The 12523-nt window shown below is 40.0% G+C and overlaps 1 pseudogene; it reads right to left on the reverse strand.

Moving 5' to 3' along the window:
* Positions 1 to 752: 752 nt before the first annotated feature.
* On the reverse strand, positions 753 to 2591 carry LOC117923062 (annotated as a pseudogene).
* Between the last annotated feature and the right edge of the window lie 9932 nt (positions 2592 to 12523).

A 12523-nucleotide genomic window follows, 5' to 3' on the forward strand; every position in this document is an offset into this window, starting at 1 on the left:
GTACTTAGACGATGAGCCATTATGCGCTATCAAGAAATGGGGTTAGTGCACAATTAAGAAATAATCTCATGCGTGTCATAGAACAGAATAAACCAATCATGTATGATAATCGAATCAATCAAACAATCAATCATGAAATCACATATGTTGGGCCCCCACCAAAGACCAATTTATTCTTGTATGAATCAATTCCATCACTTGGAATTACATAAATTAATTCACAATTATTTTTAAAACGTTTTAGAAATCATGGAAGTTATGAAAATTGCATGTTGAAGAAAATGACAGCAAAATTTTATTAAAAATATGATTTTTGAGACTTGAAAAACTCCAAGAATGAAGAATCTGGAAAATTATGCGAAGAATGAGATTTTGAAAAAAATTATCTTTAAAACCAAGAATGGCGAAATAAGAGAAATGAAATAGAGTAACACGTGGCCTAAAAGTGGCCATGTTAAAGGTGGCCATGCACGTGGACCTGAAGTGCAAATGGTACTCTACTTTGAAGTTGGTGATCTATGGTTGTCTGTTTGCACATTTCTCTCCATTAACAGTCAATGCAGCACCTCTTAATCGGTCCTCTTCCTGAAGCAAGGAAAGATCAGCAGCTAGTTGTGATAATATTCTAGCAACAAAAGCATCCCCAGCGCCTGTGGTGTCCACTGCATCCACTTTTAAACCTTTAACTCTCCCACTGAAGTCCTTTGTGTAATACGAACAACAGCATCATCATATGGATCCTCTCTTTTTGTTCAAAAAAAGATCTCTTCTTCACTCATCTTAATGATATCAGCAGTATTCCATATGCTCAGGATGCTTTTCGATGACTCTAGTTTGTGTCTCGCTGTTTTATATTTCTACAAGTGGTTTTTTACATGATAGATGGTTAAGCCTTCCACTTTCGTGAACTTCAGCACACCCTTAGGAGTAGCTCTTTCACTACCACCAAGTTGGTTGATTGCCTCCACAAAAAGCCCCATGAAGTTCTGGTGTCCAACGTATCCGTGGCTTGGTTGGAGCAGTGTTTACTGATGATGAGGGAGTAACAACATTGTGAATTTCTCCAGATGGAGCAGAAATCCATGGATGAACCTGTGGCTGGTTTGCTAAGAAGTTTGATGATGGTTTAGGCACCTGATAAGCCATCTTTGGTTCTACATCTACAACATTAGTGTCAACAAGGAACTCATTCCAATTCAAATTCAAAGCATCATCATCAGTGATTAGATGGTCTACCCATTCTTTCCAATCATGTCGTTTGCTAAGGTCCTCAGATGCAATGACATCACTTCCACTTCTACTTTCTATTTGACTACTCTGGATAGGAGTGTTTATAGGAAAATCAAGAAAACTGGATAGTGAATCTGTACACCAAGAAGCATTGTTATTTTCTTCAATGTTGTAGACTGAAGCTATCTTGAATGTGAAGAAAGTGCTAATGGCAAAGATGTCCCATTACTTGATGACTGAGAACTAAAAGGAGCACTTCTTAAATGCCTTTCATGGGGTGAAACGGATGAGAAAGGAAGGTATGTGGAGTATCCTGAGGATGATGAAAAAATATGATCAACTGCACCGCTGTTGGAGGGTAAAGGACTAGCATGCATAGCCTAAGGCCCTGTCATGATTTCCCTTCCCACATAAACTTGTTGAGAGTCTGGCAACTTGGGATGTGTCTCTTCAAGAGAGGTAGGAAGAACAGACAACGAAGAAGACAGAGCTCCAGATGCTCCTAAGTTATTAAGTTGTTTTGAACCTGACCCCAAATGGATAGAGCAAAGTGTAGGCGACTCCAAGTGGGTGTCTCCATTGAGATACCCATTTGCATGGTCGTTTCTTGGTTCAGTTAGGCAGGTCCCAACTGGTGAGGGATTTTCATTGAAACCCACATGACCAACACAGTGATCTACAATTTTCTTTCTCAACTTCTGGATTTCTCTCTCAGAATCAAACGGATCTCTGTTTGTAGCATCAAGCTACACCTGCAGATGTGAGGAATAGGACAGTGAGTTCTGTAATTCTAATATTTGATCCTATATCCCCCAGTATCATGTCCTCTCTTTTCTTCAATTGTTATCTCAGCTTTCATATCACTTACCGCTTACTGAAGATGTCAGAGCTAGATTCTGAGACACATGGTGAGTCCGAGCAGTTTGAGTGGTGGAACGGCTTTGGAAGCAACTCAAAGTGCTTAGGGGAGGATGCCTAAACAGCACCATTCTCTCTGGTATACCTAGGGGCAGGCACCATTTTGAACTGCACATCTGATGAGAACCGTATTGATTGAACTGCATCCAAGTTTCCCATTGAGAACTGCAATGAGGATTTCCACTTTCCTTGCATCCCACACCCGACGTGTTTTGTTCTGGTTCCTTGTCGCAAGGATGTTCCCGCTTAGATGCTGAGTTGAAGCAAAAGGTTAATCTAAATGACCTTCCACATAGCTCACTGTCTTTCCATTGTGGGGATCCACCAACAATCCATGTAAGGTGATCTCCAACAACAGTAGTAAGCTCGCGGTCTGGGCTTATGGATGTATGATTCACTAACCAAGGGAAACGAAAGTAGTTCAAAAGCTGAAAGCTCTCCATGTCATACTCTCTTACACCACAATCGTTGTTAGATGTCACAAGATAGATTCCGCCTCTTGGACTGTCATATATCCCAAGAGCATTTGTAATGGCATTGTCATCATATCACAAGACGAAACAATTTACACTGGAACGCGCCTAAGGATCAGGTTGGAGGCAACTCCTTGCTCTTTGCAAGGTTTTGTTTTACTTCCCACAGGAAAAGAATTAGAAGCTGTTGGGGAAGGACAACCGCTTCTATACCCAGATTTCAATGACTTGAATTCATTTTCAAGCGTATCGATTGCGGATTCAGTCATCTCCAGGGACTTTAAAATATCACCTTTCCAAAAACCACGTGTCCCCGTCCAGCTAAGTTGTTGTCACAGTTGTAATGAGGAACTGTGAACCATTGATATCTAGACCAACATTTTCCATTGACAAAAGCCCTAGACTAGTATACTTCAGTTTAAAATTCTCATCAGTAAATTTCTCTCTATAAATCGACTCTCCACCTTTTCCATCACCAAGTGAAAAATCACCACCTCGGCTTGATACTCTGACTATAAGCAAGACAACGGTGTCCCAAGATTTCAATCAACAGTGAGGCGACTCAGAGTGAGAATTTTGGTTTTATCATTATAGAGGACGTCTAATTCAGCCATTTCCTCAATCGCAGTCATTCTTTATGTACTGACACATTGGAACTTGCTAAAAATTCCCAGAAATATTCACATGTGCACTATGTAGCACCTGCCATGAAGGTTGGTGATGATCACGACATGGTCGTTGTAGACCCTCAATTTTGTCCCTCGACACTGGCATTTATCCTTTGGGCATCACCTGCACCCATCATTCTCATATGGCACCGCTAGGGCCCCTTTTGGGCTTAGTCGGTGTCCGAGCCTCGTGTGGGCTTGTCTGTGGTCCATTGTAGTGCGTATATGGTTCATTTTGGAGGGTCATAGTGACCATTTTCCTAGTCGTTCACATCACCCTATAGGAAGGAAGTGGGGTCATCCCGATGTTTTAGCTTAGTTGAAGTTTATAGGGGCATGTTGAGGTTCGGAGCACTCGAGCTTGTTTTGATCATGACTCCCTCATTCAAACTCGGAATTGCACACTATTTTTTTTCATGGATTCCTCACTCTTCCAGGAACATTTTATCAAATTTTCAAGATTTTTTGCAACCGGTTCGACCAGTTGGCATCCGGTTCAGCCGGTTCATCGAGTCAACCGGTGTAGAACACTGATTTTTGGTAATTATTTTGATCATATCTCTCTTTTCCGAACTCGGAATTGCGTACTGCTTTTTTTCATGGATTCCTTACTCTTCCAGGAACATTTTATAAAATTTTCAAGATTTTTTGCAACCAGTTCGACCAGTTGGCATCCGGTTCAGCCGGTTCATCGAGTCAGCTGGTGTAAAACACTGATTTTGGTAATTTTGGGACCCAAATCCTACATGGCTCAGGCCCATAAGCTCCAGATCGGTTTTAGGGAATGTTGTGGGCACATTTTGGGCCCTGGTTTGGGTTTCTTGCAGCCCACCACGAATCCATATGGATTCTTGGTGGTGAAGCAAGCTAAAAACTGAAGGGAGTGAGCTAGCCTCGTAAGTGCAAGAGAAATAATGGGGGGTGTGGTTCCCATACTGATGGAGGGGATTTTGGTGCTGAAGGGGAAGGAACCCAGGAGGCTCAAATGTTGAGAGGGGTATGAGTATAAAAGGTGATAGGATAGGAGAGCAAAAGACCTTTTGGCATTTTTGAGAAAAGGGATATTTCGTTGGTGAGAAAAACAGAGGGTGGGGAGCATCTTCTAAGTTGAAAGCGTGGAGGAAAGCTACAGCATCTCGGTTTCTGGAAGTCATCATCAGCGTACATGGATCATATTTGGCGAAGATTCTGAGGTAAGTATGCTGAACTTTTTTTTTACCTATAGGTCATCTTCATCGTCTTCGTATGTTTTTTCTTCTTTCTCATCCTCTTTTATTTCCTTTGATGTGAAGATTATATTGCTTGGGTGTGGATAATAAAGGCCACACATGTTTGTTGTTGATTGGTTATGAATGGTTGAGAATTACAATTGAGGATGATTGTTTTCTTGATGTGTTAGAATCACGTTTAGGCTCAAGTTTAATTCATTCATCGTTTTCAATTCAGCTTCATAGTTGGCTGACTCTGTCAGTCATGAGGAACACCTGACCTTGCTTTGTTTGGTTCTCACTCATCCGGGCTCGAAATTAAGAACCGTTTCTTTTGTTTGCTTTCCTATTCATTTAGAAACTTTTTGACCAAATATGGGATTTTTTTATCAACTGGATGAACTGGTTGAGAATCGGTTCAACCGGTTCAGCACCATAGTTGGCTAACTCTGTCGGTCATGAGGAACACCTGACCTTACTTTGTTTGGTTCTCACTCATCCGGGCTCGGAATTGAGAACCGTTTCTTTTTTTTGCTTCCTTATTCATTTAGGAACTTTTTGACCAAATCTGAGATTTTTTATCAACCGGCTGAACTGGTTGGGAACCGATTCAACCGGTTCAACACCATAGCTGGCTGACTCTGTCAGTCATGAGGAACACCTGACCTTGCTTTGTTTGGTTCTCACTCATCCGGACTCGGAATTGAGAACCGTTTATTTAGTTTGCTTCCTTATTCATTTAGGAACTTTCTGACCAAATTTGAGATTTTTTATCAACCGGCTGAACTGGTTGGGAACCGATTCAACCGGTTCAGCACCATAGTTGGCTGACTCTGTCAGTCATGAGGAACACCTGACCTTGCTTTGTTTGATTCTCACTCATCCGGGCTCGGAATTGAAAACCGTTTCTTTTGTTTGCTTCCTTATTCATTTAGGAACTTTTTGACTAAATCTGGGATTTTTTATGAACCAGATGAACTGGTTGAAAACCGGTTCAATCGGTCCAGTACCATAGTTGGCTGACTCTATCAGTCATGAGGAACACCTGACCTTGCTTTGTTTGGTTCTCACTCATCCGGGCTCGAAATTGAGAACTGTTTCTTTTGTTTGCTTCCTGATTCATTTAGGAACTTTCTAACCAAATCTGGGATTTTTTTATCAACCGGTTGAACTGGTTGAGAACCGGTTCAGCACCATGGCTGGCTGACTCTATCAGTCATGAGGAGCACCTGATCGGGCTTTGTTTGGTTCTCACTCGTCTGGGCTTGGGATTGAGTGTCGTTGCTTTTGTTTGATTCCTTATTTATTTAGGAGTCTTCTAAAAAAATTTTGGGAACTTTTTCTCAACAAGTTGTACCAATTGAGAACTGGTTCAACCTATTCTGCAAGAGGACTTTGGGCAGCCCTCAATTTTGGAATTTTTCAAGCCCGTATCCATTGGGGCTCAAACCCATTTTCTATGGGGCACTTGTGAGCCATCTTGAAGGTTTAAGTCAGTGTTTGATTTCAATTAGTGTGGGCCCATTTTGAGGTTATGGGCGGTGTGGTCTAGGTAAGTCTAGTTTGATTTGTATGACATTTGGGGGAGTCCATTACCTGATTTCAATCAGCTTTCTTCCTTTTTGGCACAAAATTTGATGCTTGATTTTGAATACATGTTGCGTGGCTGACTCACCCTCTGCTGCAGCACATGGCTAGGGACCACAGGTATGCATCATTGGTTTTAGATTGTTGAATCATATGCATGCATGATGCTTGATTCCTGAATGATTGTTATGTGTTTATCTGTGTTTGGTTGACCTTTTATGCAGCGTTGGGCTGGGGACCACAGGTACGCACCATTGTTTTGGTTGGTTGAATTCATATGCGTGCCAAATACCAATTAGGATTGTGTGATTCATGACATCTATTTAGCCTAGGGTTTCATCTTTGACCCATATGCTCCCACATACCCAATTCATTAGTAGAGACCGAGTTCCGGGCCTAGAGGGGTGCTACATCACATGAGGTACCTTCCCAATGGGTAACCTGATCCCCGGACCCAGAATCTAGTTTTCGCAGACCACTTTTTCCATACTAGGGTCATTAGGGGTTTTTGTTCTTACTTAATTTTCCCCATTTTAAAAATAAAAATAAAAAGTAAGTGGCGACTCCATACGACACCGTTCCTCACCAAGGGCGGGTTTTTCAAAACTGGAAAACTGAACTTTTTCATTCCTTCTTTTCTTTTAAAAGCGAGTCGCGCCGGTTCGGTGGATCGGGTGAGGGTCCACAGTCGTGTTACCATATTCCAGCACAAGAGCAAGTGATTCCATGATCAATTCTGATAGCTGGTCTTCATCATTGAAATCAGTGCACTTGGGTCATCAACTGACTGATGCCCTGCTAACAAAGCTTGCATCCATCCCTGGAGTGTAGTCACTGTTCATCACGTGGAAATATCCATCTCCGCATCTTGCCATGCTCAAAGGAGCTCCAGCTTCAAAGCCTGGTCTAGCCAAAATGACAAGGACGCTTGATGGTGGACCCACTCATATACGCATGGTAGCTAACTCCCAACAAGCCACCGAAGTCAACTCCATTAACTATTGTGTTGCCACGCAATCAGTAGCAAGGACATAAGCCATACTTCAGATAACCAGTATCTCGTGGAGCTAAAAGGACTAAAGAAATTTCCTTCCTACATTGTTGCTCTCAGTCAAACAATCATCCCATCCTCAAAAGAACTAGGCATTCTCTAGTCGATGTCCCTGCTATGTGACCATTATAGACAAAGGAAAGGACTACATCATTGATCCCTTCTGAAGTTGTTATAGTTGCCACTACACCATCGAAATGATGAGGCTCAAACATCCCCTAAAGACGCTCTTGCATTCCCTTCATTTTGGCCGTCATTCCCACAACAAATAGAACTTCTAGGTTTGCAGCACCAGACAGTCAGAAGAAGGAGACGCTTCCACAGTAAGATTACTTAGTCTGAGATACCTTATGTCATATCTAGGATGAAGCGACCTCTTCCATGGGAGGATAGAATACCATTCTTCGACAGTAACAACACCCATTCAGCGAATACTTCTAACCCTCATGTCATTTCCCCACATCTCTTAGCGAAGCTTAGGCTACTCTGTCGGCAACATGTTCTTCCCATCTTCACCAGATGACACTAACTCTGTTTACCCACAATAAATGAGAACTCAATACCACAGCGTTACTAACTCATGAATGCAGATCTTCATACCCCCCAGACTGAGAACACATTTCTCACGACGCCTTACCTTTTCATGCAAAGATAGGAAATCTGGTGTATGCCATGGATGGGTGCCCGGAATAGGGGAAGATAACCAAAAACAGAGCACAAATAATAGGAGCCAAATGAACCCATACAAGCCTCATTTCATATAGCAATCAATGAGCTCATATGAGGGTGGATGAAATCAAATGAGTACCAAATAAAAGGTAGAACATGGTTACAAAAATATCTCATGAGGAAATCAAAACAAGAGCAAACCAATCTACAATAAAACCATTAGCAAAATATGAACATGCTCACTCCCAATCAACAAACATCATCCAAGAATTAGCAGAAACAGAGTAGAAAAGCATGCCAGTAGAAGCTAATGGGGAATCCACAATAAACATACCTCAAAATTATCCTCTCTGGCTAGGTTGGCAAGAAATCAACAAGCCATCTTTCTTCTCTACAACCCTCCAAAGACGACCACCATAAAGGAACTTATTCCTTCGCTCTAATGATCAGCAATCCCACTCAAAGAACACTCTGCCCTCCCCATTTTCACTCCTCATCCTATTTAACTCTTCTCTTTCTCCTCCACAAAAATATTTCTCTAAAACCCATCAAAAAGCACCATTCCTCTCTCTGGTTATCTTGCTCTAACTTGCTGCCCCAAGCTGAAGAATACTTTCCTCTCTTCTAAAACGGAAGCAAAAGCACCACCCCTCTACAGAAGACGCTCCCCCTCTAACAGAAAAAAAAACTCCTCTAAATATTCTCCCACCAGGTGTCTCACTCTAATGGCTCCTCAAAAAGCAATATCTGATTCCATAGCACCAACTAAAAGATGTCATGTGGTCTACTAGGGTTGCAACACTTGGCAAAATAAGTTGCATGAAAATGAGCCCCAAATGGGGGTCTACAAATATGCCCCTCTTCAATAGAGATCACGAGTGTAAGGAATATGAACACTGGAGTGAAAAGAAAGTGTGAATAGTGAGTGGAATGAAGTGAACTCTATTGAAGAACAAAGAAGAGCCCCATAGGGACACTAATGAAATGCAAAGTCACTCAGGCCAACAAACGAACACAAAGGCTCTGATCCTAAAAGAAAATGTGGGTGTCCCAAAATGTCTCTGAAGCCACACTAAGGATCCAGGTTCCCTCTAAGACGTCTCCAAAAGTGACTCGAAGGTTGATGTCAAAGATGAGTAGCAGTCGAACCACCCTGGAGTACGGACAAGAACACGTCCAAATGAGACCGCCCTATGTGGACTACGTGATGAATACGCGATAAGCACAGGGTAACGAAGTGAGGAAAACCAAGGACGAATGCAAAACCATGAAGGTGAGATGTGCAATGCCAGTGAATATGAATATCAAGAGCTGTGACTCTGAATGACAAGACAAATGCTAAACGCTAAACTGAGAAAAATAATGGCTCTGGAAGCCAAACCAAAAAGCTAACTCTAAACACTAAACTAGAAAGCCCATAGGTGAAGACCTACGGTGGTGATATAATAGAAATGCCCATAGATGTCTAACCTATGGTGATGAAAACTAATCAAGGCCCATAGATGAAAATCTATGGTGGTGAATCTGAAATGCCTATAGATGAAAATCTATGGTGATGAAATAACTGAAATGTCCATGGATGTCCTATCCATGGCGGTCAAAACTAATCGAGCCTATAGATGTATGATCTATGGTGGTGATAACTCATAGATGAAAATCTATGGTGGTGATATAACTGAAATGCCCATAGATGAAAATCTATGGTGGTGAATCTGGAATGCCCATAGATGAAAATCTATGGTGGTAAATCTAAAATGCCCATAAATGTCTGATCTATGGTGGTGAAAACTGATCAAGGCCCATAGATGAAAATCTATGGTGGTGAAATAACTGAAATGCCCATGGATGTCCTATCCATGGTGGTGAATCTGAAATGCCCATAGATAAAAATCTATGGTAGTGAAACTGAAAGAAAGGGGATGCCCTAAACAGACTGACGGTAAGGGAACGCCCTAAACAAGATGACAATAGAGGGACGCCCTAAACAAACTGACGGTAGGAGGATGCCCTAAACAAGATGACAGTAGGGGGATGCCCTAGGTGATAACTCGTAAAATCGACAAATGGGTCGGACAACCATGAAATCAGCATGAAATGTGCTAAAATCAAAGAGGGGGGAATGCCCCATTAGAAAAGCACTAAAGGGGGTATGCCTTTGTATGATGACTCACAAAGGTCAAGAAATAGATCGAGCAGTGAGAAAGTCCGCAAAAGATCTGATGAACTCAAGGATGGGGGTATGCCCTAGTGTAGGATAGTAACTAACATAAGACACAGAATGTCACCGTACAAAACACTCTATGATATGTTCAACGATGATGCAATGAAAAAGATATACATAGCCTCAATGAACAAATGCTAAAACAAGACCAAACATCACCGAAACTAATCTGACAAAGCAAAACTAAAATAATGGATCAAAAAATTGTTGACTAAGACTCTAAGTCTAAAATGTAAGCAAATCAAGACACGACATGTCAACTATCAATATGAGTACATCGTCACAAATGTATTAACAATCTAACAGGGTCTACCATCATGGAAGATGTTGAACCTAATGTCCAAAGGCATGTGAAAACTCAACCAGAAAACCTAAGATTGGTCTACATCCTCCTCTGATCAAGAGAAAGGGATAAGGTCATGTAAGACGATGAAATATGTGGGCTCAAAAGATGTAAGGCTCTGATAAGATGGGTGCAAGTATAATGGTGTCCAAATGTAGGATGTATGGGTGTGTAACAAAGGGAAGTGGCCACCCAAGTCAAACCAGGTATGTTGAGAAAATTGAACCCACAGTGTCAATGACTCTATGATCCATCGAAAGTAGCAATCATAAACAGGAGGTGGAGTCTCAATGTCAAAATCGACAAAGTGGCTATGCCTCAGTATGAATGCATCATCTCAGAATGGGTAAGCCCTTAGTGCAAGATAAACTCTGGGAAGTATGTGTCTGGCATAAACTGTCATCTCACAAAATCATCATCGATGAGTAGGCTATGCCCCAATGTAAGCATCTCCAAATCAAACATCAATGAGAGGAGTACAACCAATCATACATCATTTGATCAAAATGGATCTTTGCTCCTCGAAGTCATCATGGTAATGTGAAGAGAGTATCTGACCTTTTCTAAAGAAAAAATATGTCTCAATGTGAAAAAGATCGAGCAAGGTGGTATGCCTCAACAAAAATGTGCTCTGACATGATCATGCCCAGATGTAAGTTGGTATCTCACTAGTAAGAAAAGAAAATCAAATATAAATAAAATTAGTTAGCTTATATGTTTTCAAATTATTTAATCTTAACTTAAAAAAGTTAAAATAAATCAAGTTTGAAGTATGATAAAAAAAAAATTATTAATTTTAATTATAAATTTTTATATATTTTTATACATTTTTTCTTCTACTTTTTCCCTTAATTTATTTATGAAAAACCAATGTCCACTAAGGTAAGACCTAGAGGGGTAAATGGGTGTATTTTAAAAATCTATTAAACAAGGAATTGAGCTTTTAATCTAAATTAAAATTGGGAGATATCAGAGATGGTCGATATATCAAAATACTCAAAAGAATAAATAAGTATGCAAAGTACACAAAAAAATTTTACATGGAAAAACCCCACACTAGTGAGATAAAAAACTATGGGGTCAAAGACCTCTAATCTAAATCCACTATGAAAATAAAAAATCATAAGACCTAAGACTTCTAATCTAAATCCACTATGGAGATAAAAAATTATAGAACCTAAGACTTCTAATCTAAATCCACCATATGATATCAAGTCACACAAATTTACCTAATTGATTTACTTTAAAAACTTACTCAAAACCTACAACTTGATCTATGTCTGCGACGCAATAATCTCCAATTACTTTAGTGAATACACCTCAACCTCATTCAAGGAATACAAGTCTTCAGACAACCCAAAACTCAACACTTTGAATCCTTAATGAGAGATTGGAAATGATGTGGCACATTAGTTTTAATCCCATAAAAAGTGTCCCACCCTTATAACATGGTTTATATTGGCATCCAAACCCTAGGAGATCAATATCTTAAAGTTTCCAAACTTAATTTGTGTGAAATAGCCGAAAATATTATGTCATATTTTGCACGAGTGCTCGAGCCCACTTACCCATTGCTCAAGCGTCTAGGATGCTTGAACGCTAGTTAACTGCGCAGTTACAACTCTTGAGTACTGTTTCCACTACTCGAGCGACCCTACATTTTTCAAAATATGAATATAAGCTTTTTAAATCAATAAAAAATATCAATCCACTTTTAACCCAACAAGTACCTAATTTTTCATAGGTCACACCATTTTAAACTTGCCTATGACTTTCTTGTTGAGCAAACAACAACCTTCAATCTTCAATGGAGAATATGTTACTATTTACAAAATTCCTAAACTAGAAAATAAATGGGAAAAGTGTGTTTCCATACACTTAAGGAAAAAAATTATTTTATAATTATTTTATAAGATTCTTATTTTATAATTATTTTTACATGAGTGCGTGAAAAACTCATTTTTTCCTAAATAAATTGGAACAAAATTACCGACATACAATATGAACTCATTGTCCTAACAATTTCCTATGTCTTTTTCCTTGAATTTTTCATGACCAAACATAACCCATGAGTTTTGAATTAATTGATTTTATAAATTTGATGACAAATATAACTTTTAAGTTATGTTTGGTTCACAATACCAAAGAAAGAAAA

The sequence above is a fragment of the Vitis riparia genome, chromosome 10 (genome assembly GCF_004353265.1).
Source record: "Vitis riparia cultivar Riparia Gloire de Montpellier isolate 1030 chromosome 10, EGFV_Vit.rip_1.0, whole genome shotgun sequence".
In the NCBI taxonomy this organism is placed as follows: domain Eukaryota; kingdom Viridiplantae; phylum Streptophyta; class Magnoliopsida; order Vitales; family Vitaceae; genus Vitis; species Vitis riparia.